The 25,273-nt window shown below is 36.5% G+C and overlaps 1 protein-coding gene across 1 annotated transcript in view; it reads left to right on the forward strand.

Annotated features, from left to right (window-relative positions):
- RIMS2 (regulating synaptic membrane exocytosis 2) overlaps positions 1-25,273 on the forward strand; it is a 601,046-nt gene that overhangs the window by 206,207 nt on the left and 369,566 nt on the right. The gene's annotated exons all lie outside the window — the stretch shown is intronic.

Consider the following 25,273-nt stretch of genomic DNA (forward strand, 5'->3'; position numbering starts at 1 on the left):
TGGTACTGTGTAAGGAGTAAGAGGTGATTGCCCACTCTAACTCTCACTAACACTAGGACAAAAAAAAGAGCATCTCCCTTTCTGTCAAGTGAGGAAGTTTAGATCTTGTTGTAAATGTAATAGGATACCATTGCAGGCTTTAAATACGGGAGTGGTGTGATATTATTTATATTTTCATAGGGTCATTTTGTTATGTAAGAATGGTTTGTAGGAGACAAGTATTAATACAGAGAGAAATTAGGCTATCGAGGTAGTCTAGGAGAGAGATGTTGGTGACTTGAGCTAGAATTATAGCAACAAGATGGATGTTGCTGGACTTGTGTTCCATTTTGAAGATGAAGTTGACACAATCTACTACTGATAGACTGAATGTACGTGGTGGGTGTGAAAGGAAAAGATGAAGGAAGACTCCTAGTAGTGTTGTTCCAAGAAGGGAAAACCTGAGGGATTCTGTTTGGCCATGTTATGTTTGAGATGACTTTCTGACTTCCATTTGTTGATGTCAAGTTGATGGACACATGAATTTGGAGTTTGGAGTTTTAGGACACATGAGTTTAAAGTTCTCAGTAAAGGTAAGGGCAAGGTATAATGTGTATAAGAGATTTAAAGTCATGGGATCTAAGTCACTTAGGAAGAGCAATTAGATTAAAGAACAGAAGCAACCTACAACATATTTCACAATAGAGCCTTGGACAGTTCCAATATTTAGAGATTGAAGGAGCGTAGTAAGAGTCAGCAAAATAGGCTGAGAAAAAAAAAAAAATGCCACCAAGAAGAGGAAAATAAGGAGAATATGTCTCAGGAGCAAAGAGTGAAGATAGTTTAAGAACTATGGATGGCATAGCATCAATGTCAAATGCTAGAGTGAAGCTGTGTTAAGAAAAGAACAGAATTGTTTTGGAATACGGCAACATGGAAGTCACCGATGAGAGCCATCTCAGTGGCGTATTAGTGATGGAAACTCTGTTGTTATAGATTGAGAAGAGAATGTGAAATGAGGAGGTAGACAGCAACTGTTGACAACTTTTTCAAAACATTTTGCTGAGAAGAGGAGCATAAAAATGGGGCAGTGGCTAGAACAGAATATGACATCAAGGGAGGTCCTTTCAAGATAGGGAGTAATATATTAATCCAACCCCTGGTGACTTACTTCACACATAAAGTAAATATTATTTATTGTCATTACAAATATTATTCAAAGAGAGTGAAAAAACTGGTTTGAAACTCAGCATTAAAAAAACACAGCATCCAGTTCCATCATTTCAGGGCAAATAGAAGGGGAAAAAGTGGAAGCAGTAAAAGATTTTTTTTCTCCCCCCTTGGGCTCCAAAATCACTGCAGACTGTGACTGCAGCCATGAAATTGAAAGACACTTGCTCCTTGGAAGGAAAGCTATGACAAACCTCAAGAGCATATTAAAAAGTAGAGACATCACTTTGCTGACAAAAGTCTGTATAGTGAAAGCTATGATTTTTCAAGTAGTCATGTATGAATGTGAGAGTTGGACCATAAAGAAGGTTGAGCACCTAAGAACTGATGCCTTCAAATTGTGGTGCTAGAGAAGACTCTTGAGTGTCTTGCACTACAAGGAGATCAAACCAGTCAATCCTAAAAGAAATCAACTTTGAATATTCATTGGATAATCAGCTGAAGCTCCAATACTTTGGCTACCTGATGCCAAGAGCCGACTCATTGAAAAGACCCGGATGCTGGGAAAGATTGAAGGCAAAGGAGAAGGGAGTGTAAGAGGATGAGATGGTTAGATAGCATTACCTACTCACCAACTCAATGGACATGAATTTGAGCAAACTCCGGGATATAGTGGAGGACAGAGGAGACTGGCATGTTGCATGGGGTTGCAAAGGGTCGATACAACTTAGCTGCTGAACAAAAACAACAAAAATTACTAGAGCAAGAGGGTTCTAAAATAGAGTTAATAATAAGTAAGCTAGATATTTTAGGAAGGAGTTAGTAAGAAAAAAGGAAGCTAGGTGGAAAATTGCTAGAATAGCTCTTTGTTATATTTTAGTTTCTTTTCTACGTTCAAATTTGGTGCTTAAACAGATTCACTCATAAGTAGCTCTAGTTTCTCTGATTAGTATTGATTTCTGTCCATTTCTAAGGACCATGCATATCTAACTAGATTTTTTAGTTGGTAGAATTGGATCAAAATACATGTAGATTTGCATTTATTTGCACAGAGTCTCCTGCTTTGGCTGAACAAAGACTAAACATTTTGTTTGCTTACCTGCTTCCAAGGGAGGAAAGAGGACTTACGAAGGAAGCTTAGGGATGTCTGCTCACAGTCCATTTTCATAGCTAGGTCCTGGGTGCTATAGAGCAAGTGATTTCAGGTAAAAGAGCTGTTTTGTAATGTCTGTTTTTACAATGTCACCCCTTGTAATGAAGCACAGCATTACAAGGGGTGACTCTTCCAATTCCAGGTGACAGAACATATAATACAGAGTCAGTCATATCATTCTTCTTACAATGTTGTCTTTTCTTGACTTAGAGGCCACCACGCTTTCCTGATTTCCCCCCACCTCTGTGGCTTCTCTTCATCTTTATCCTTTATGCTTCTTCTATATCTGATGACAGTGTGGAACTTAGTTTCCTGGTGCACTGTCTTATGCTTTTTTTTTAAACCATTTTGAACTTTCTCTGGGTGATCTCATCTGCTTGCTTGGTTGAAATCATTACTAACATGCTGATGCTTCCTGAATTTATATCTTTGGCTGAGAACTCTTTTCTGAACTCTGGAGTGACATATCCAATTGCTTACTTATTTGTCTTTCTAGCTATCTTACATGCTCCTTAAATTCAGCAACTCATCATTTTCCCCTTTCCTTTCCCTCAATCTGCTTCTCCTTTAGCATTCTCTGCCTTAGGAAATGTTAAGACTCTCTGCTTGATTACTTAAGAAAGACATCTGAGAGTCATTTTTGATGCCTCTCTTGACCTTCATACACCCCCTCCCACTCCTGTGGCAAATTGTCATTGTGTCTTGTTGATTTAACATCTACTTTTTGTCTTCCTGTGTCTCCATTTTACTGCTATATTTAATTCAAGCCAACTATTATCTTGCTTTGGCTACTTTATTAGCTTTCTAGTTGATGTTCTTGCATCCACATGTGGTGAGATAATTTTTTGGTGTATTTATGGTATCTCCAACTCCTCCTTTATTTCATGAAATAATGAGTAGAAGGAAACTGTATGAAAGAAATGAAGTGTGTACATTCAGTATCAATATGTTATCTTCCATCATGATGGAAAAGAATAAAAAAAGAAAGAAAAGAATTGTGGATGGGAACTCTTGGAGGCCAGTATTATTGCACAGTATTTCATTGTCCCCCTTATTTTGCTAAAACACGTTTATAGTTGTGCCAATGATTGTCATTTTTCATTTTCATATGATGACAATATGCAGTCAGCATTTCTTTCATGAAGAATCTATGGACACTTGGAATTTACTAGGTAGTAGAGTGCCTTATGGAGGCAGTTTGCAAGATTAGGTTGAGTGCTTGGAGTCCCAAGGCTATCATCATTTCTGTACTGAGGTTCCCAGACAGTGGAGCTATTAGAAGTGGAGTTGGACCTTATTCATATGGATCTTGCTCCCTGAAGTTGTAGTGTTGCTTCCAGTTATTCTCTTGATGGTTATCAAGGGAATATTTACTCAGAATGAGCAGTCCTAATACTGGAGGGACTTACCAGATTGTATTTTCTGAGATCTTGGTTCTCTTTCCTCTAACAGATAGACCTTTTGGGTGTCAGAGCAGACAATCACTCTGGATGTTTTCATCCTGGAGTTTAAATCTAGAATTGGTTACCCTGTAGCCTAATTCTTGGATCTGATAGGAAACGTATTCCTGTTGTTGCCAGCTTGTAAGTGTGGAGACTGCTCTGGTAAGCACTGCTTTGAACTGTTGAAGCAGCCCTGAAGTCCTTCTTCTAACTCTGCAACTTGGTTACAGCACAGTGGTGTTAGCCCTTATAGATTTGGTCTAGACAGAGGGATCAGGGAGATGAGAATGATGGTGGGACTTCATACATTTGTGGATGCTTTCACTGTTTTTCCTTTCCTTTCTGAATTAGATGGTAGAAACTGTTGAGTCTGTTCTGCTGCAGTGATCAAAACTAGGGAGATTGGGTACAGAGTTTAAGCTCCGGGAAGTGTTACAGAATTTTTTTTTTCGTATGTCAGAAAACAACTGAAAACAACACTATCAACACATTTTAAAAAGCTGATTATGAAAACTGCGGTAGGTATTTTGAACTAAACTCCTTTCTGATTTTTGTGTGAAATCTTTAGACTTTTGTACTTACTTAGATCCGGGCTACTCTTCCTCGGTTTCTTTCCTGGATGTACTATATGGCCCACCCTAAGTTGAAGCAGAGGCCGGTTTACATTTATTGAACGTCTTTTCTTTCCTTTTTTTTTGTTAGAAATTTCATGTTCTTCCTATTTATTTGCTTATTTGTTATCCCTTAGGTAAATGGTTTCATGGTCTTGCCTCAGGGACATATTTACAATGCAGGACTTTTATTTGCAAAGCATATAAAGACACCTTGTTCTCTGGACCATCTTTCTTATAAGCCTTAGATTTTTATCAGATGCTTCAGAAAGTCAGTGGACCAAGAATATTACAATAGAAGAGATAGTGCAGTTGTTATAATTATATAGATAGAACTACAGATCTATATTTTAAGAAAATGAAAGATTCTTTTAATGTTTCAGGGATTTTTCTTATGGATTATACATACTATATAACAATTTCACTAATTGATTAGTAATATTTAGATGTTTTCATGTGTGTAGCATTTTAATAGAAATACTTTGGTACTCTTAAACATTAGAAATAAATCCAGACATGTTTGGAACTAGACATCTTTAGAACATAAAATTTAAATATGCCATAAGTGTTTGTGCCTTAGACACATGCACTGTTAAGAAGAGTATAATTCCCTAATTTTTACTCATTCACCTAATTTTTGAGTTTGCATTAAACTTCTTAAGATGTCTCACTTATTGACACTAGAAATTTGTAAACCAAGATTCTTAAATATTAATAATCTTAAGACTTATACGTCAAATATTTTTGAAGATATGTAAATAAGTTAGTGCTAAATTTTGTTTTCTCATTCATTTGGATTTTCTTAGTACTAATTAAGCAGTTTTACTGATTACAGAATTTTAAGAACTTATTGATAAAGAAGAAAACAGATACCACTGCTAATTTGTTATTGTTTAATCACTAAGTTGTGTCTGACTCTGGGAACTCATGGACTGTAGCCTCCCAGGCTCCTCTATCCATAGGATTTCCCAGGCAGACTAATGGAGTGGGTTGCCATTTCTTTCTCCAGGGGATCTTCCTGACCCAGAGATGGATATAGCCAATCATGTGAATATGATAGCCAATCATGTGAAAACTAATAATCTAGTATTTGATTTACTTGAGTACTGCTAAGCAAAAGTTTATGGGCTGCTGCTGCTGCTGCTGCTAAGTCGCTTCAGTTGAGTCCAACTCTGTACAACCCCATAGACGGCAGCCTACCAGGCTCTGCCGCCCCTGGGATTCTCCAGGCAGGAACACAGCATCATAGTATATTATGGTTAAAGATTTCACTGTAATTGTAGAATTCTCCACGTTACATAGTTTACATTTTGGTCTTTCTTGTGGATAGCGTACCAAAAGCTACAGAATAATGGAAAACAATTTGTGATATTTTCACCCAGAATAGTCAATATCAACATTTCATTGTTTATTCTCCTAGTGCTCTCTGAGTTTGAGCATTTTAAAAGTTTTTGCCAAATACTACTTAATATTTCTCAAAAGGTTCTATCAGTATACAGTCCTGACAATAAATGCAGTTTATTTACATGGCCATTCTATGACTTTCTAGCCAATACTTTGCCAATTTAATGGGCAAAATAAATTATATTATCATTTTTATTTGAAAATTTGAGATTGCTTTAAAAAGGTTTAACTTTTTAGTGTTGATTGACTTTTTTCCTGTCATCTTTAATGAAATTGCCTGTGCTGCTTAAAGTTTCTTAACATCTTCTGTGGGAACTCTAGCTAACACTGTTATTTCCATTGAGGAGCTAAATTTTTTAATAGAATGGCCACAGAGAAAACAATTGCTACCAGCTACACCATTTGTGACTGTTAATGCCTCTGCAGGACTAGATGTAAGTATGGAACTGACCTTACTTGAAGGACATTGTGAATTTATCTCATTTTTGCAGAAAAGGGTAAGCATAAGCATTTTATCCCTTCAACATCTAATGAACAGAGATACAGAACTTTGCACAAAGAAATCCTATAAATATTTGTTTCATAAATAAATATGATGAATAAAAGATACCTAATGCTATTGTTGGGCTTCCCTGGTGGCTCAGTGGTAAAGAATCTGCCTGCAGTGCAGGAGACCCTGAGCTGGTTTGATCCCTGAGCTGGGATGATCCCCTGAAGGTGGGCATGGCAATCCACTCCAGTACTCTTCACCTGGAGAATTGCGTGGACAGAAGAACCTGGCGGGCTGCAGTCCATAGAGTCGCACAGAGTCAGACATGACTGAAATGACTAAGCAGCAGCAGTAGGAACGTCATTGTTAGAATCTTGGTTCCAATAATTTGATTCCTTAGTTCACAGTGAGGATACTCCCATATACAACATACTTTACAGTTTATAAAATACATTTGTTTTGATATAATAATACCCTAAGTAAGTGATGTAGTTTATTTTACATTTGAAGAAACATAGCTCAGATATATAAAGTGAACAACATCCTGAGGTTTTATGGCTAGGTAGGGTTGAAGTCAGTAGTTAAATCCAGGCCATTTGACTTCAAGTGTTATGTTCTTCTGTCCTTATGGAAGCCTCTGATATTTTATATTACTTGTGAGCCTTCAGTATATAGAAAATTTAAAACAAATATTAGCTATAAACACTCTTTATAATATTTAGGATATTTATAACAAATTACAAGGTCCATCCAATGCACAAGGTTTTTGGTTGCGAATATTGGTTGTTCTTGTATTTATGAACCTTGTAACATGATAGGGCAGGCCACAACAAAAAAACAAACACAGAAACTGACAACCAAATTAAGCCCTGAGCAGTTTCCTGTATAATTTGTGATGTGACTAAAACATAAAATTTATAAAATTTCATAAAATTTAGGCTTCTTATGTATTAAACATCTACTCTCTACTAGGCATTGTGGTAGACAGATAAAACAAACGTGTGTCTTAATCTCATGAACTGAGAGTGAAAGACAGACTTTTTTCAAGTAAATATATAGTTATGCTTTTATCAAATGCTGTGAAGAAAAAGTATACGGTACCGTGATAGTGGATAAGGGGGGACCTAATCTAGGTTAAAGAAAGTCTTCTTGAGAAAGTGACATTTGAGCCCCTCAGGATGAGTGTGAGAAGGTGAAAGGTGATAGTGAGGTAGGGAAGTGGGAGAAATCTCTTCTGGAATGCTGAAGAAACTGTGAGGAAGCCGACCAGTACTGTGCGGAATATGGTGACAGCTGGAAAATAAGGCTCTGAGGAAGGCAGCTGCTATATTATTTACTTCGAAGAAGCCATTTTGAGGCTCATTCCAGTAGTCTTTCTATTGCTTAGACCATTTTTGAAACTTTCTGTGAGCTTGCCTTAAGATTTAATTTTGAAATACAAAAGAAAAATTTTTTTGACAACAGATTATTTTGCAGTTTAGTCACCTTATTTAATAGACTTGCTTTAAAATGGCTTTGGATTATTTATAAGAATTTAAAAAAATATTTAATTTACTTTTGCTTATGCTAGGTTTTCATTTTTGCACATGGGCTTTCTATAGTTGTGGTGAGCAAGCTTCTCATTGCTGGGGCTTCTTTGGCTCTAGGCCCCTGGGCTTCAGTATTTGCAGCACACGGGCTCAGTAGCTATGGTGCCTGGGCTTAGTTATTCCATGGCGTGTGGAATATTCCCGGAAGAGGGAATGAACCTGTGTACCCTAAATTGGTAGGTGGATTCTCATCCACTGTACCATCAGGGAAGTCTCCTGTTTATAAAAATTGAGTCTACCCACAAGGCGTTGGGTATATATATGTGTGTGTGTATATATATATGTGTGTGTGTATGGATGGATATATCACAGATACTATAAGTTTCAGAAATTAAGAACTTAAAAATGTATATTTCCACTTATAGAAATTGACCTTTCATAGATGTAAAAATCAACTTGTAGTCAAAGGCTTAACAATTTGAAGCACATCAGGTTGCTTCTGTCTGAGTTAAATAGAAGAAATCCACTTAAAATTATTTGTGAATTTTAAAAATTTGCATTGTTTACTTTGAAATATACTTGATTGCATCACTGGGAAATAAGTTTCTTATTCATGTATTGAGGCTGATTTATTTACAAATGGGCTTCCCTGGTGGCTCAGATGGTAAAGAATCTGCCTGCAATGCAGGAAACTTGGGTTTGATCCCTGGGTCAGGAAGATTCCTAGAGGAAGGCATGGCTACCCACTCCAGTATTCTTGCCTGGAGAATCCCCATGGACAGAGGAGCCTGGTGGGCTACAGTCTTTGGGGTCGCAAAGAGTCATAGTTGACTGAATGACTAACACTTTCACTTATTTTTTATTTACAAATACAAGTGTGTATGTGTGTGTATGTGTGGGTACCCATGTGTGCACATGTATGGAAGATAGAATAATAGGCAAGAAGCATATGAAATGGAGCCCAAAGTAAAGACCTTCATTCAAATACTCTTCTACAAGCTGTGTGATCTTTAATCCCTTAATACCTTAGTTTCTTTTCATCCATCAAATAGTAGCAATGATCACTTGTTCATAATGTTTTCTAAATATTAAAAAATTTAGAAGTATTAATACTTAATAAGCCAAACATAGTTTATGATTGTTATGTGTGTATGTATTTTCAAAACATATTAGTGTATACCTATTAAAATCTAAAATAATAAGCAAAATAGGAGCACTCTTAAAGAAAGTGAAGTCACTCAGTTGTGTCCAACTCTTTGTGACCCCATGGACAGTAGCCTACCAGGCTCCTTCATCCATGAGATTTTCCAGGCAAGAATACTGGAGTGGGTTGCCATTTCCTTCTCCAGGAGATCTTCCCAACCCAGGATTGAACCCAGGTCTTCCTCATTGTAGGCAGACACTTTACGTGTGAGCCACCAGAGAAGTCCTTATACCAGACCTCTCTTAGTTGAGGACAAACCCATTATTGAAGATCTTAATTTATTAAAAAGTAAATTAGTTGTTTAAAAATTTATATTATTACATGTTTACTTTTTATCTTTTAAAATTTTAGTATTGTTTCTTTTATGTTGTTATTTTGTGTGCGTGTTTATTCGCATCAAAAAGAATTCACTAGTTTATAAAAAGTTTTAATGTATTTAAGTAGGCATGTAAGTGCTTATTTATTGATAGTGGTATGTGTATGGAAGGGGATAGAAAAGTTAAGGCTAAAAGTTGAGAAAAGGGGCTAAAAAGATGTATTTGTTAAAGAAATGTCATGATTTAGGAGCAGTTAAAGATCAGTTAAATATATTGATCATCCTATAAGTGAGTTGATTTTTAAAATTTGGTTTACACACTACTTATAGAGCATCTTTTGTAGAAAGATGAATGATCCTGGATGTAGAGTAACTTAAGATTTTAGTTAAACCAGAGTTACTCATTTAGAATGGATGGTGATCTGTGGTACTCTAAGACCATTGGCGCCTTCAGGAAATACCTTCTAAAAAATACTGTGACCGCCATTATTGGAATAAATAATAGTTGATAAAGTCTCTCTAGCCTTAGCTGTATTTTTTTGATTTGTGGGCAAGTTCATATTTTATGTGTGCTGTTTCAGTTTTAATTGATAAGGTACAATTTTTTTCTAGCATTACTTGATTAAGCATGTAGATCATACTATGTATGGGCTTCCCTGGTGGCTCAGATGGTAAAGAATCTGCCTGCAATGAGAGAGATCCAGGTTTAACCTTTGGATACTTTCACTTATTTTTTATTTACAAATACAAGTGTGTATGTGTGTGTATGTGTGGGTACCCATGTGCACATGTATGGAAGATAGAATAATAGGCAAGAAGCATATGAAATGGAGCCCAAAGTAAAGACCTTCATTCAAATACTCTTCTACAAGCTGTGTGATCTTTAATCCCTTAATACCTTAGTTTCTTTTCATCCATCAAATAGTAGCAATGATCACTTGTTCATAATGTTTTCTAAATATTAAAAAATTTAGAAGTATTAATACTTAATAAGCCAAACATAGTTTATGATTGTTATGTGTGTATGTATTTCAAAAACATATTAGTGTATACCTATTAAAATCTAAAATAATAAGCAAAATAGGAGCACTCTTAAAGAAAGTGAAGTCACTCAGTTGTGTCCAACTCTTTGTGACCCCATGGACAGTAGCCTACCAGGCTCCTTCATCCATGAGATTTTCCAGGCAAGAATACTGGAGTGGGTTGCCATTTCCTTCTCCAGGAGATCTTCCCAACCCAGGGATTGAACCCAGGTCTTCCGCATTGTAGGCAGACACTTTACCGTGTGAGCCACCAGAGAAGTCCTTATACCAGACCTCTCTTAGTTGAGGACAAACCCATTATTGAAGATCTTAATTTATTAAAAAAGTAAATTAGTTGTTTAAAAATTTATATTATTACATGTTTACTTTTTATCTTTTAAAATTTTAGTATTGTTTCTTTTATGTTGTTATTTTGTGACGTGTTTATTCGCATCAAAAAGAATTCACTAGTTTATAAAAAAGTTTTAATGTATTTAAGTAGGCATGTAAGTGCTTATTTATTGATAGTGGTATGTGTATGGAAGGGGATAGAAGAAGTTAAGGCTAAAAGTTGAGAGAAAAGGGGCTAAAAAAGATGTATTTGTTAAAGAAATGTCATGATTTAGGAGCAGTTAAAGATCAGTTAAATATATTGATCATCCTATAAGTGAGTTGATTTTTAAAATTTGGTTTACACACTACTTATAGAGCATCTTTTGTAGAAAGATGAATGATCCTGGATGTAGAGTAACTTAAGATTTTAGTTAAACCAGAGTTACTCATTTAGAATGGATGGTGATCTGTGGTACTCTAAGACCATTGGCGCCTTCAGGAAATACCTTCTAAAAAATACTGTGACCGCCATTATTGGAATAAATAATAGTTGATAAAGTCTCTCTAGCCTTAGCTGTATTTTTTTGATTTGTGGGCAAGTTCATATTTTATGTGTGCTGTTTCAGTTTTAATTGATAAGGTACAATTTTTTTCTAGCATTACTTGATTAAGCATGTAGATCATACTATGTATGGGCTTCCCTGGTGGCTCAGATGGTAAAGAATCTGCCTGCAATGAGAGAGATCCAGGTTTAACCTTTGGATTGGTAAGATCCCCTGGAGAAGGGAATGGTAACCCACTCCAGTTTTTATTGCCTGGAGAATCCCCATGGACAGAGGAGCCTGGTGGGCTATACAGTCCATGGGGTTGCAAAGAATTGGAAATGACTGAGTGACTAACACTTTCATACTATGTATGGCCTTTAAAAAGGGCCCAGCTGAACATTATTCACTTTCCTTTAAAAATAAGTAGCTGAAGACATTTTAAAATTAAATAGGAAATTAAGACAGCTAAGTACATGTTTTCCAAATGTCTCTTTCGAAGTATGGCATTACAAATGCAGGCAATAAAACCCCTATTGTCTGTTATATTTTTATTTTGTGATATCAAAAGAAGGATCAGCTGCTTATTTTTTGAATGTTTTGGCCCTATGCGGTAGCCTATACACTAATGAGACCTATATACTCAGTTGCTGGAGTTATTCATTTTTCAGGGAAAGAGAAAAGGGTTGGGGAATGTATAATTTCTTCCCCTCTTACCCAGTAGTAACATTGGGAAGATACCTTGGCCCATTTTTATTACTTCTGAGATTTTATTGCTGGCAGCCAGATGTGCTGAAACTCCTGACGACAGCATCTATTCATTGCGTGTTTTTAATAGGCTTAGAGAAATATGAGTAGAGTACATGAAAGCAGCTCAGCTTCACACTTCAGCTGGGAATGCCCAAAAAGCTTACTGCTGTTTAGAATTCTTGCTACAGTCAGGAGAAAGCCGAAAGCCGCACGGGTACTGAATCTTCTACGACTGAATTAGAAGAATAATGACTGTACAATTAACTATCAACCTCTGCTCATTTAAGCACAGTTTTTACAGAGCTCAGGAGAAATATGGAACTTGATTGGCATGTTTTTATTTGATGGTGTCTGCAAATAGATGACTTTAAAGACAGGTGGTAAGGAAAAATAAGAGAAGGAGAAAAAAAAAAAAAGGAAGGAAAATGCAATTTGAGACATTGCGCCAGGTCTGCAATTCTGTTTTATCTCATTTTCATGGGGTTTTTTCATCCCCACCAAATATTTTACAAAATGAGCTTTTTGGACAAACGCTGAACAATGCAAGGTGAGTAAAGCTAAACTATATATTATTTTAGAATTGATATTTTCAGAGTAAGAATCTTAAGACTGTAAAATTGTTCTGTATTGAAATATTAGTATTATAAGGGTGTCGTCTTTTTAATCTTAAACATAAAATTTTATGTAGTTCCTAACTGATTTTTAAAAGGAAAATAAGCTTACTTCAAAGCACAAAAACATCTTAAATTTAACTAGCTTGACCTCTGAAATATAATACAGGCTGTTTCATGATTTCATTTTCTAATAAATAAAATGATTAATTTAAAATGTCTGATAGGTTTTATTCCTTTGTGATCACGGCAGTGATTGCATTGCATATGTAAGGATGGGGCTATATAATCATATGTGATTTGTTGGAAAATGTGAATTAGCAGTCATGCATGCTTTTTGTAAAACATGCAGAAGACGTTTTCTAGGTTCAAGACATTTCTCTATGCAGGGTAGATCAATAATCACTTTAAAACAAGCTATGTTATGGAACTGCTAATAATGCTTTGTATGAGATTGGCTAGTTTGGAAGGATGCTTTGTTATAAATTCCTATTGCTTTTTCAACTTGCTCTTTTTCGGTGTGTGTATATGTGTGTATGGTGAAGGTTGTTAAATCACGGACATATGTTTTAGGTGGTTTCTCTGGCTTTCACTGTAACAGTTAGCTTATTAAAGAATGCTTTTGAAATGCAGTTTTATCATGCAGTTTTTCCCTCATATAAAAATGTTGTTTGCCTTTTGAGTATTTCTGATGTTATATACCTTGTTTAAGAAAGACCCCATTTTAACTAAATATGTGTAGAGAAAGACTGAGAAAGAAATACTGTGAACATGATAATGTACTGAAACCTTCTGGAAATTGAGGGGGAACTAAGAGTGCATAGAATATTGAATGATTTTTGCTGGTCTCTCTAGGATCTCTGAACAGTGTGAGGCAGGCTATTTTAGGATTAAAAAAATACCTATTACCCAGTATTTGTATTAACTTAGCAGGTGAAAGGAAGCTTTTAGAATTTATTGAAAATTAAAATGTTTACTGATGATAAATTTATCTATGACCTTTTCATGAAATATGGAATAACATCCGTTTTTTATAAAATTTCACTTCTTTCCTCCTACTGTTCTGTTAAATTAACTAATTTGATTTTTTTTTTTACATTTAGTTTTTGGACTAATTAAAAATATATGAGTTATGAAATTCTGTGATATTCTAAAAGAGGCTGTCTATATTTTAAGATACTTTTTTTTTTAGTTTAGAAATACATTGCTTGAGTTTCTGTAATGATAAAAATAATCTGTATTGCATTTTACATTTATGTAAAAGAGGCAGCATGGCTTTCTTAAAATTTCCATGATCTGAAGCTATCAGACTTTTAGGATGGGTGCTTATCCTTTATACATCTTTTCCTTGTTTGATTTCGGTTTCTTTTTTTGTAATGCCAAAAACTTATGTGTTTATTAATGTTAGGACTGAGTACACTTCACTTTAGAAGTTGTGCTCTTAACAGCATGGTATGGAATTTGTTTTAAAATAAACGTTAGTAGTTTTAAAATTTGAAAAAAATCTATTTCTTGAGGGAATTTTGTGTATCCTTACTAAGATTCTTTTGCTTGGCTTCAAGTTTCTATTATAATGGGCATGTTCATAATTGCCATGAAATTATTAAAAACCTGGAGTTTTAGGTTGCTGCAGTTAAACATCAAATTGTGAAGTTTCTAATGCTTCTGTGAGATCAGCCTTATTTAACTTTAAAAATATTTCATCTAAAAGTATCTGAAACTACCAGTTAGTAAATGAAGAATTTATTCTGTCTTAGGAGGAATAAATCCCCTGTCCTTATATATCTTTAACTTGTTAGTCTTAAGAAAACATGACATTTTTTACCTGTCAATCTATTGATCTTCATAAACTACTTGATTTACTTTTAGTAAGCAAAACCAGTTATGCAAATAGTTATTATTTAAGAAATATGATAGATGAAAATGAGTTTATATGAGCTTGTAATTAGTATCTCCACATATTTTAATGTTTTGGTTTCTTTGTGTTTGAATCAGATACAGTAGTCTTAAAATTCTTACTTTGCTTAAACATTAAATCAGAAAGTAAGATGTAGAATAAAAAATCATCCTTGAAGAAAAATTTATAGAACAAAGATGATCTGAGTATGTCATCAGACGTACTCTTACAACAACTTTAAAAATGTATCTAAATAATAGGCCTTTCAGCTTTGTGGACTGGACATAATAATGATCTTAAAGTTGAAGCATCAATTCTATAAGTATCACTCTGGAAAGAATAGTGTTGGTTGTTATTACATGAATAATTATTGTTTAAAGGTATTAATTGAAATGGAATATTCAGTTATTGTATTGTGACATTAAGTATGATCTTTAAAGTGACAGAAACATAACATGATAGGTATGAACAATCACATTATATTTTATTCTGAATTACTTTCCAGGAGAAATTACTAGAATAGTACAACATGTCAATTGTAGACAATCTATTATTGAAAGAGGACTCTTTCAAATAGTTTTCTTGAGGCTTTTTCTAGGTAACTAATCTTGTCCCTAAATCTGCAGCTTAACTTTCATCAGATTTTCAGGTGCTAGGGCAGATTACTTCTATGACATATAAGCAATAAAAAGTTAAAAAATTAAAATCTTCCATAATAATTACTCCAAAAGCATTTTCAGGTTCAGCTTGTCAAAGAAGTGAAGATTTTCAGTACAGAATAATATTTGATGTATCATAAGTCACTAAACCAGAGATATGTATAGATTGATAAAATACTGTATTATCTAATGAATATTTGAAATTTCTTTTGTTTGAAAATAATCAAAATATTTTAGATGGACTTTTTATTGGAAACGATATAATATAGCTCTTACATTTTAAACTGAAACTTCTTATGTGACTCTCCTATCTTGTGCTTCTTAAGTACCATTTTTGTACGTAAAAGAGGTGGCAGAGTACCATCTTCTTTTATAATTAAAATAACAAAACCAAAGGTCCAACAAGAAAAATAAAAATCTGTGTCTGCATCTGATGTAAATCGACTTGATAGGTTTTGATGAAATGACACTTTCATTTATATTCTTATCAAAATTTCTTACCCTAAACTCATTTTCCCCCAAATTAAATGACTTGATCAGGATACAAAGATAATTCCTTTTGTTACCAGCAACAAAATTCTGAAGTACTAAGTTCATTATGGAATCTAAATTTGTGATCTTATCTTTGGAAGCAAACAAAAATGTTGGGATGCTAGAAGGTATATTTTTAACAGTGTTCAGTGCCTTGAGTAATCATTTGCTTTAAGCAGTATTTAAATAACATGATAATGATGATTATCTTTTGTAATACAATTTGTGGAGAAAATGTACTTAATATTTTCTAAGTTTTGCTTTTTCTGATTTTTAGTAATATTTCTTGTTCTTTTCCTCCAAACCTTGTAATTATTTCTCTGTCACTTAATGTATGTCAGTGAGTTTGCTGTGCCGGCTGGCCACACAGGGGCATAATAGGGCTGTAATTTATTCAGAATGGATATTAAAGACACACACTCTCTCTCTCCTTTCCATCTGTATATAATGAGCTATGCACAGGCTTTAATATTTAAAAGTAAAATTTAAAAAACCTAGTAGATCAAAGAAGATTCGGATTTGTTGACATTTTCAATCACAAGTAAGGTTCCCATGTGATCAGATTTGGCTGGGCTGGCCTCCATTTATGCCTGCTGTCTCCCACTGATTATTGTCGCTACTGCTTTTCCTCTCAAAAGTGTTGTCATTTGACAATAAATTACAGATCCACTCTAATTATAAAACTGAAATGTAAAGCTTGAATTCACCTAGTGTAAATGGGCTCTTTTCCTCCAAAACATTCAGTTTATTTCAGTTCAGCTGCTCAGTCATGTCCGACTCTGCAGCCCTGTGGACTGCAGCACCCCAGGCTTCCCTGTCCATCACCAACCCCCAAAGCTTGCTCAAACTCACGTCCATCAAGTTGGTGATGCCATCCAACCATCTCATCCTCTGTTGTCCCCTTCTCCTCCTGCCTTCAATCCTTCCCAGCATCAGGGTCTTTTCCAGTGAGTCAGTTCTTTGCATCAGGTGGCCAAAGTATTGGAGTTTCAGCTTCAACATCAGTCCTTCCAATGAATATTCAGGACTGATTTCCTTTAGGATGGACTGGTTGGATCTCCTTAGAGTTCAAGGGACTCTCAAGAGTCTTCTCCAGAGTCCCCCAAAATAAAGTTTCTCACTGTTTCCATTGTTTCTCCATCTATTTGCCTTGAACTGATGGGACTGGATGCCATGATCTTAGTTTTCTGAATGTTGAGTTTTAAGCCAACTTTTTCGCTCTCTTTCACTTTCATCAAGAGGCTCTTGAGTTCTTCGCTTTCTGCCATAAGAGTGGTGTCATCTGCGTATCTGAGGTTATTGATATTTCACCTGGCAATCTTGATTCCAGCTTGTGTTTCATCCATCCTGGCATTTTTGCATGATGTACTCTGCATGTAGCCCGCCAGGCTGCCCGGTCCATGGTGATTCCCCAGGCAAGAATACTGAAGTGGATTGCCATGCCCTCTTCCAGAGGATCTTCCCAACTCAGGGATCGGACCTGAGTCTCTTAGGTCTCCTGCACTGGCAGGCGAGTTCTTTACCACTAGCACCACTTGGGAAGCCCTCTAAAACATTAATATTATCTTAAATAAAATTTGATTTCACAATGTAAATATTTAATTGTTTCATCTAGTAGTATTTTTGGTTAGAAGTGTTTAGACCTTTATATAGCTTTTTACTATTGCTTTGGTTTGTAATGAAGCCATCAATTTGTGCTCAGAATTTTTGGCACGGACACCTGTTTTTCATCTTGGCACGTTAACCACTACTTTGACATAGAAAGAACAGCATTCTTAGTTTTCATAGTTCTGGAAGCACAGTGTGCTCAGTGTGCATTGTTTTTAGTTGGTATGATCACAGCACATCAGTTTTTCATGACAGGAAGAGTGTTTCGTGAACAGTCTATATTCTGAAAGATAAAGCACCCAGGAGGTGGATACGAATGTACACATGTGCATACACAAACATACACACATATCTATATCTATGCTACTTAGTTGCTAAGTCATGTCCAACTCTTTTGTGACCCCATGGACTGTAGGCCACGGGGCTCCTTTGTCCATGGGATTTCCTGGGCAAGAATACTGTAATAGGTTGCCATTTCCTTCTCCAGGGTATATTCCTGACCCAAAGCATCTCTCCTGCTTTGCAGATAGATTCTTTACTGCTGAGCCACCAGGGAAGCTCCAGAGTGTATCTATAAACCTTGTTAAATATATAATAATTATTATAATTATTTATTATATTAAATAATTAATATAATTGTAATATAATTATTATAATAGATAGCATTATATTATAATGCTAATAGTTATATTACAGAAATAAAAGCTTATCTTAACAACTCTCTGTATTTCGAATCAGAATGTCTTTTGATTTCTAGATATGTATGATTAATACTTTTACTGGAATATTTACTGTGAATCGTAGCCATATGCCAAAATTATGAGTATAGATACTTGCTCTGATACTGATATACAGTCACTAAGTACTATTTTCTCTATTCAAAGAACTTGTATTTATAACGTTACTGCTTTTGTTGATGACTGACAAGTAAAAGTTAGCTATACTTTTTTATTGTCACCTTTTATATGATTGTAAGGAATCTTAGAAAACTCGAAGAAGCTAATTACTGGTAAACTCATTTTGTTTAATTCACTGACTAGAAAAATGAATTCATTTCGTATATGCTATGGACCCTTCACATCCATTTATGAATTACTGACAAAGATTCATGTCCCCAAGAAAATAATTCCTAAGGCTGATCTAGGAATTTAGCTTCTGCATTTGAGAAGTTTTAAGGATCTCAGAGGGCTTCCTTGTGGCTCAGTTGATAAAGAATCTGCCTGCAACGTGGGAGGCCTGGGATCCATCCGAGTTGAAATCTTTGTGAGCAGTTCTTTTGGGGCAAAATTTAAAAAGCCATTACAAGTTAAAATTGTGGTATCTTCAACTATGAGGGCTCTTTGTCTAGTGTTTTTCAAGTCATGATTTTTGTCTGTCTTTTGATTTTAGCTGAGAACATTTCCTTTAAAATCTCGGTATGTAAAATAGTTAAAAGTAGAGCAGCTCTGGTTTAGAAATTGGGACATGGGACCCAAATTAGGCTCTAGGAAATAACAGTTTTCAGCTGCTTACTTAAACTCAGGACTTCTCAGTTAAGTTCCTTTAAACTTTCCATTTCATTGCATGACCTTTGACATGTCAGATATAGAGATAAAGGAAATTGGCAAGGAGAGCTGCCGTGTCTAGTCAGCAGGTGATTTGTGCCTGACTGTTCTACATATATTGGGGTAGCTTTATGTTGTGTAGTGTTGAACACAGGGATTGTGTTCATATCTTGGGTCTGCTACTTACTGACTATGTGATATTGGAGTAATCACTATAGGGTGAGCCTCTTGAATTAGACATCTTTTTTGGGTGTTAGTTCTAAAAGGTCTTGTAGGTCTTCATAGAACTGTTCAACTTCAGCTTCTTCAGCATTACTGGTTGGGGCATAGACTTGGATTACTGTGATACTGAATGGTTTGCCTTGGAAACGAACAGGGATCATTCTGTTGTTTTTGAGATTGCATCCAAGTACTGCATTTTGGACTCTTTTGTTGACCATGATGGCTACTCCATTTCTTCTGAGGGATTCCTGCCCGCATTAGTAGATATAATGGTCATCTGAGTTAAATTCACCCATTCCAGTCCATTTCAGTTCGCTGATTCCTAGAATGTCGACATTCACTCTTGCCATCTCCTGTTTGACCACTTCCAATTTGCCTTGATTCATGGACCTGACATTCCAGGTTCCTATGCAATACTGCTCTTTACAGCATCGGACCTTGCTTCTATCACCAGTCACATCCACAGCTGGGTATTCTTTTTGCTTTGGCTCCATCCCTTCATTCTTTCTGGAGTTATTTCTCCACTGATCTCCAGTAGCATATTGGGCACCTACTGACCTGGGGACTTTCTCTTTCAGTATCCTATCATTTTGCCTTTTCATACTGTTCATGGGGTTCTCAAGGCAAGAACACTGAAGTGGTTTGCCATTACCTTCTCCAGCGGACCACATTCTGTCCCATCTCTCCACCATGACCCGCCCATCTTGGGTTGCCCCACGGGCATGGCTTAGTTTCATTGAGTTAGACAAGGCTGTGGTCCTAGTGTGATTAGATTGACTAGTTTTCTGTGAGTATGGTTTCAGTGTGTCTGCCCTCTGATGCCCTCTTGCAACACCTACTGTCTTACTTGGGTTTCTCTTACCTTGGGCGTGGGGTATCTCTTAACGGCTGCTCCAGCAAAGCGCAGGCAATGCTCCTTACCTTGGACGAGGGGTATCTCCTCACTGCCGCCCTTCCTGACCTTCAACGTGGGATAGCTCCTCTAGGCCCTCCTGCGCCCGCACAGCCACGGTGTGGGGTTGCTCCTCCCGGCCGCCGCCCCTGGCCTTGGGCTTAGGGGGGTGGGGTATCTCCTCCCAGCCATGGCCCCTGACCTCGGACGCTGGGTATCTCCTCTCGGTGGCCCCCCTGACCTCAGACATGGGGTAGGTCCTCTCGGCCGTTCCTGCGCCGTCGCAGTCTGGCACTCTCGGCTGCTGCCCCTGACCTCAGACGCGGGGTAACTCCTCTTGGCCGCTGCCCTTCGGGCATGGGGTCCTCCCGGCTTCTGCCCCTGACCTCGGACGTGGCGTAGCTCCTCTCGGCCACGCTTTTGCGCACCTGTCGCAGCCGCCTGCGCTTTAGCGTGCCCATCTGGTTAACACCGAAATCAGATTGATTATATTCTTTGCAGCCAAAGATGGAGAAGCTCTATACAGTCAGCAAAAACAAGACCAGGAGCTGACTGTGGCTCAGACCATGAACACCTTGTTGCCAAATTCAGACTTAAATTGAAGAAAGTAGGGAAAACCACTAGACCATTCAGCTATGACCTAAATCAAATCCCTTATGATTATACAGTGGAAGTGAGAAATAGATTTAAGGGCCTAGATCTGATAGATGAGTGCCTGGTGAACTATGGAATGAGGTTCGTGACATTGTACAGGAGACAGGGATCAAGACCATCCCCATGGAAAAGAAATGTAAAAAAGCAAAATGGCTGTCTGGGGAGGCCTTACAAATAGCTGTGAAAAGAAGAGAAGCGAAAAGCAAAGGAGGAAGGAAAGATATAAACATCTGAATGCAGACTTCCAAAGAATAGCAAGAAGAGATAAGAAAGCCTTCTTTAGCGATCAATGCAAAGAAATAGAGGAAAACAACAGAATGGAAAGACTAGAGATCCCTTCAAGAAAATCAGAAGATACCAAAGGAACATTTCATGCAAAGATGGGCTCGATAAAGGACAGAAAAGGTATGGACCTAACAGAAGCAGAAGATATTAAGAAGAGATGGCAAGAATACACAGAAGAACTGTACAAAAAAGATCTTCACAACCCAGATAATCACGATAGTGTGATCACTGACCTAGAGCCAGACATCCTGAAATGTGAAGTCAAGTGGGCCTTAGAAAGCATCACTACGAACAAAGCTAGTGGAGATGATGGAATTCCAGTTGAGCTATTCCAAATCCTGAAAGATGATGCTGTGAAAGTGCTGCACTCAGTATGCCAGCAAATTTGGAAAACTCATCAGTGGCCACAGGACTGGCAAAGGTCAGTTTTCATTCCAATCCCAAAGAAAGGCAATGCCAAAGAATGCTCAAACTACTGCACAATTGCACTCATTCCACACGCTAGTAAAGTAATGCTCAAAATTCTCCAAGCCAGGCTTCAGCAATATGTGAACCGTGAACTTCCTGATGTTCAAGCTGGTTTTAGAAAAGGCAGGGAACCAGAGATCAAAGTGCCAACATCCGCTGGATCATGGAAAAAGCACGAGAGTTCCAGAAAAATATCTATTTCTGCTTTATTGACTATGCCAAAGCCTTTGACTGTGTGAATCACAATAAACTGTGGGAGATTCTTCAAGAGATGGGAATACCAGACCACGTGATCTGCCTCTTGAGAAATTTGTATGCAGGTCAGGAAGCAACAGTTAGAACTGGCCATGGAACAACAGACTGGTTCCAAATAGGAAAAGGAGTACGTCAAGGCTGTACATTGTCACCCCGTTTATTTAACTTATATGCAGAGTACATCATGAGAAACGCTGGACTGGAAGAAACACAAGTTGGAATCAAGACTGCCGGGAGAAATGTCAGTAACCTCAGATATGCAGATGACACCACCCTTATGGCAGAAAGTGAAGAGGAAATAAAAAGCCTCCTGATGAAGGTGAAAGTGGAGAGTGAAAAAGTTGGCTTAAAGCTCAACATTCAGAAAACGAAGATCATGGCATCTGGTCCCATCACTTCATGGGAAATAGATGGGGAAACAGTGGAAACAGTGTCAGACTTTATTTTTCTGGGCTCCAAAATCACTGCAGATGATGACTGCAGCCATGAAATTAGAAGACGCTTACTCCTTGGAAGGAAAGTTATGACCAACCTAGATAGCATATTCAAAAGCAGAGACATTACTTTGCCAACAAAGGTTCATCTAGTCAAGGCTATGGCTTTTCCTGTGGTCATGTATAGATGTGAGAGTTGGACTGTGAAGAAGGCTGAGTGCCAAAGAATTGATGCTTTTGAAGTGTGGTGTTGGAGAAGACTCTTGAGAGTCCCTTGGACTGCAAGGAGATCCAACCAGTCCCTCCTAAAGGAGATCAGCCCTGGGTGTTCTTTGGAAGGAATGATGCTAAAGCTGAAACTCCAGTACTTTGGCCACCTCATGCGAAGAGTTGACTCATTGGAAAAGACTCTGATGCTGGGAAGGATTGGGGGCAGGAAGAGAAGGGGACGACAGAGGATGAGATGGCTGGATGGCATCACTGACTCGATGGACATGAGTCTGAGTGAACTCCGGGAGTTGGTGATGGACAGGGAGGCCTGGCGTGCTGTGATTCACAGGGTCGCAAAGAGTCGGACACAACTGAGTGACTGATCTGATCTGATCTGAAATTGAATTAGAGGCTATATATTTTTTAACCTCTGAATTCCCACAGTTACATCTCCCATGATTCATTACAGTCAACACTGACTCTTTTCAGCCTCCAGAACCAAGTATTGTTCTGATTATTTATTTTTTTAGTATAGATTGTTTTGTCTGTTCTAGAACTTCATGTAATTGAAACCATGTAGGTGATACAGTTTTATGAAAGACTTTTGATCAGCATAATTTAAAAAATTCACTCGTGCATATATGATTAGTTTTCCCTTTCCTTATGAGTAGTTCCCTATTTTATGAATATTTTATACTCATGTTAATCTTGTGGACATACATTTTAATTTCTGTTGGATAAATATCTAGAAGAGAAATTCTTGGGTCTTTGGAGAGGTGTGTATTTAGTTTTATTATGCCAGATCATTTTTTAAAAATAACTAAACTCTCACCAAATATGTTTGAGAGTTTTGGTGGCTCCTCACACTTTCTGACATTTGTTGATATATGTCTTTTAATTGTTTGTCATTGTAATGAATTTATAATAGCAACTCCTTTGGTAGTATTTGCCTGGTGACCAACAGTGTCACTTTTTCATATACACATTGGTCATTTGTATATCTTCCTTTGTGAAGTGTCTGTTCAATTTTTAAAAATTAGGTTGTTTTTATTTTTATTAATGAGTTGCAAAAATTCTTTATCTATTCTAGGGATCAGTCATTTGTCAGATATATGCTTTGTGAATATATTTCCCAGTCTGTGGTTTGCCTGTTTATTTTCTTAATATTCCCTTTAGATGAGCAGAAGTTTTAATTTTGATAAAAATTGAATTTACCAATTTTTTTATTTATGGCTTTTCTTTTCTTTGTGCTAACGTTTCGCCAGTCCCTAAGTTGTCAGACTATCCTCCTGTATATCTTCGAGAAGGTTTAGAGTTTTAGCTTTTCAGTTTAGGTATACAATCCATTGCACATTATTTTTTGTGTGACTGGTGGGAGGTAGGGGTCAAGATTCGTAATTTTCCTGGTTGTTATTCAGTGTTTTACCACAATTTGCTAAAAATACTTAAAGATTTTATACTCTCTGTTGGATTGCTTTGTCACCTTTGTAGATATTGGATATCTAGGCCCTTTGCATTTTCATATATATTTTACAATCAATTTGTTAATTTTGATTTAAAAGTTTGCTAGGATTGAGTCTGGGATTGCATTGTATTTCTGTGCATTGATTAGGGAGAATTAACATCTAAAAACATTAATTTTTCCTGTTGGATGCTTCTTCATTTATTTAGATCATCTAAGAATGTTTTGTAGTTTTAAGCTTAGAGATCTTGAATGACTATTTTTTTCATAAGCATGTAAAGTATTTGATCATACTATAAATAGAATTATTTTTAAAATTTCAGTTTCTAGTTGTTTTCAACTTCTATGTAAATTTATTTTCAGTGTTAACCTTGTATCTTTTGACCTTGCCAAATTTACTTATTAGTTGTGATAATTATTTTAGGTTCATTACAATATGCTATGTAAACATTCATGTCATCTGTAGATAGATATAGTTCTACTTCATATCCAGTATTTATGCTTTTTGTTTCTTTTTCTTCTTTTATAGGACAGATAGTACAGTGTTAAATAGAAGTTGTGACAGCCCATTTGTTTATTAACAGTTTTTAGAAAGGTAGAAATTTCATAATTTTCCTTTATTGTTTTTAATATCTATGGAATTGATACTGATAACCTTTCTTTTATTTTTGATATTGATATTTTTTAATTCATGGACTTCCTCTTGTTTGCTTGATTGGTTTATTTTTAAATTTTAAGCTCTGTTCATTTTCTCTCCTGTTTGTGTCAATTGTTTTACTAAGTGATTTTTGTGTGTGTGTGTGTACTGACAAAAGTTTTTATTTATTTAATTGAAGGATAATTGTTTTACAATATTGCATTGGTTTTTACACAAAGCTTTTTACATTAATGGCCACAAAGCACACAAAGCTACTCAACTCTGCTAAACTTTCTTTCTTTTTTAATTTAATTTAATTTTTTAACTTTACAATATTGTATTGGTTTTGCCATATATCAAAATGAATCTGCCACAGGTATACATGTGTTCCCCATCCTGAACCCTCCTCCCTCCTCCCTCCCCATACCATCCCTCTGGGTCGTTCCAATGCACCAGCCCCAAGCATCCAGTATCGTGCATCGAACCTGGACTGGCGACTCCTTTCATATATAATATTATACATGTTTCAGTGCCATTCTCCCAAATCATCCCACCCTCTCCCTCTCCCACAGAGTCCAAAAGACTGTTCTATACATCAGTGCCTCTTTTGCTGTCTCGTATACAGGGTTATTGTTACCATCTTTCTAAATTCCATATATATGCGTTAGTATACTGTATTGGTGGTTTTCTTTCTGGCTTACTTCACTTGTACTTACTTCACTTGTTCATCCACCTCATTAGAACTGACTCAAATGCATTCTTTTTAATGGCTGAGTAATACTCCATTGTGTATATGTACCACAGCTTTCTTATCCATTCATCTGCTGATGGACATCTAGGTTGCTTCCATGTCCTGGCTATTATAAACAGTGCTGCGATGAACATTGGGGTACACGTATCTCTTTCAATTCTGGTTTCCTCAGTGTGTATGCCCAGCAGTGGGATTGCTGGATCATAAG

Source organism: Bos mutus, chromosome 14 (genome assembly GCF_027580195.1).
Source record: "Bos mutus isolate GX-2022 chromosome 14, NWIPB_WYAK_1.1, whole genome shotgun sequence".
Taxonomy (NCBI): Eukaryota; Metazoa; Chordata; class Mammalia; order Artiodactyla; family Bovidae; genus Bos; species Bos mutus.